This window comes from Ochotona princeps, chromosome 2 (genome assembly GCF_030435755.1).
Source record: "Ochotona princeps isolate mOchPri1 chromosome 2, mOchPri1.hap1, whole genome shotgun sequence".
Classification (NCBI taxonomy): domain Eukaryota; kingdom Metazoa; phylum Chordata; class Mammalia; order Lagomorpha; family Ochotonidae; genus Ochotona; species Ochotona princeps.
Genome location: NC_080833.1, coordinates 142370001 through 142372347, shown reverse-complemented (window position 1 = coordinate 142372347; position 2347 = coordinate 142370001). Strand labels below are relative to the sequence as shown.

General features: G+C 43.4%; 1 non-coding gene across 1 annotated transcript; it reads right to left on the bottom strand.

The window, feature by feature from the left end:
• Positions 1 to 471: 471 nt before the first annotated feature.
• LOC131479709 (U6 spliceosomal RNA) lies at positions 472 to 579 on the bottom strand. Its single transcript, XR_009245060.1, has one exon. It is a non-coding gene; the product is annotated as a U6 spliceosomal RNA (small nuclear RNA).
• Between the last annotated feature and the right edge of the window lie 1768 nt (positions 580 to 2347).

The following is a 2347-nucleotide window of genomic DNA, read 5'->3' as shown; positions in this document are numbered from 1 at the left end:
GATCCATTGCCTTGCCAACACTTGTAATATTTTGACTTTTTGATATTAACCACTTTGTCAGTTGTGGGTGACATGTCATTGTGGTTTAGATTGCAGATTCATAATGATTATTGATCCTAATCATATTTTTTAAAGATTTTATTATCATTGGAAAGCCGGATATACAGAGAGGAGGAGAGACAGAGAGGAAGATCTTCCATCCGATGATTCACTCCCAAAGTGAGCCGCAACAGGCTGGTGCGCTCCGATCCGAAGCCGGGAACCAGGAACCTCTTCCGGGTCTCCCACGCGGGTGCAGAGTCCCAAAGCTTTGGGCCATCCTCGACTGCTTTCCCAGGCCACAAGCAGGGAGCTGGATGGGAAGTGGAGCTGCTGGGATTAGAACCAGTGCCCATATGGGATCCCAGGGCATTCAAGGCGAGGACTTTAGCCGCTAGGCCACGCCGCCGGGCCCCGATCCTAATCATTTTTTAAAATTTGGAGCACCTCACAAATTTGCATGTTACCCTTGTGCATGGGGCCATGCTAATTTTCTCTGTATTCTTTCAGTCTTAGTATATGTGCTGCTGAAGTGAGCATACATTTTTCATATATCTGTTGGTCACTCATATGTCGCTTTTTAAAAATGTCTAGGCAAGTGCCCAGTGCAGTAGCCTTGTGGCTAAAGTTCTCATCTTGAATACCCTGGGATCCCATGAGGGTGACAATTCATGCTCCAGCTGCTTCATTTCCCTTCCGGCTCCCTGCTTGTGGCCTAGAAGGGATCGCCCAAGGTCTTGGGACTCTACACCCATGTGGGAGATCCAGAGGAAGCTCCGGGAATCTGGCATCAGATTGGCTCAGCTCTGGCCATTGTGTCCACCTGGGGAGTGAAACAGTGGATGGAGGATCTTTCTGTCTCTCCTTCTCAATGTGTAAATCTGACTTTCCAAGAGAAAACAAGTTTCTTTTTTTAAAATGTCTAGTCAAGTTCTTGGGTCATTACTAAGTCAGATTATTTCTTTTCTTGTCACTGAGTTGTTTCGGTTCTGTGTATGTTAACCTCCTGTCAGACATATGGGTTGTAAGTAATTTTTCACTTTCCATAAATTGCCTCTTTACCCTGTTGTTCTCTTTGTCTATTTCTGGTTTTGGCTGCCTGAGCCTTTGGGTTCAAGTAAAATCTTAAAAAGTTAGGTTACCTCCCGTTTTCCTGTAGCAGTAGTTTTAGAATTTCAGGTCTGAAGTTTAAGTATTTAATCCATTTTGAATTGATTTTCTCTTACGGTATGAAATAAGAAATGCAGTTAATTAGCTTCCCAATACCCTTTGTTGGAGGTTGTCTTTTCCCATGGTGTTCCTCTCAGAACCTGTGAATATTTAGATTCATATTTGAGGTTCTGTATTCTGTTCCATTGGTCAATGTAGCCTGTTCTTATATAGAAGAAGGAATGTACTTCAAAACAATAAAAGCATCTTACTTCATAATCAATGGTGGAAAGGTAGACAGGTTCCTTTTGGGGCTGACATGTGACTTACCGTGCTAAACTGACATCAACGATGTCAGCATTACCTATGAACACCAGTTCTAGACGTTTCACATCCAATCCAGCTCCCTGTTAACTGGCAGCACCTTGAAAAGAGTTGGAGGATGCCCCAAATACTTGGTCACCGGCCTTGCTTAAGCCTGAACCAGACCTTGCTATTGGGAAATGAACCAATGAATGGAATCCCCACCCCAGCTCCTCCCTATCACTTCTACCTTTTATATAGGTAGAGTGAAAAGGGAGAAATGTTTCCTTTAAAATCATGAACAGGACAAAGGAGCCCACTCTTATAACTTCTAATCAACAGAGTACTTGAAGTCCTAGGCAGAGCAATAGGAATGAGAAAGAGATGAAAGGCATACAAACAGGAAAGAGAAAGACAAATTGTCAGTTTTCTGATGACATCATAGAGAACACCCTGAAGATTCCACAAGGGAAGATGAGATCCCATAATGGAGTGTCTGCAGCTGATTCCTGGATCCACTCTTGGAGCTCTCTCTGGAGGCAGCAAGCAATGACTCAGTTATTTGGGTGTATGACTGACAAAGGAATCCTGATTTAATTCCTGGCTCTTGTCTTTGGCTTGGTCTTGTTCTGGTCCTTGGGGATTTTTTTTCTTTTAATGGATCAATGAGCAAGATTCATTCTCTCTCTTTCTCTCTTTCTCTTTCTCTCTCTCTCCCTTCTTCTCTATTTCTCTCCAGAACACTCTCTCTCTCCTCTCCCCTGTCTTTCTCTGTTTCTTCCTTTTTTTTTGGTCTCTCTCCCCTCTTTCTCTTTCTCTGCAGAGCACTGCTTTTCTCTGAGTCTCTCAACTCTCC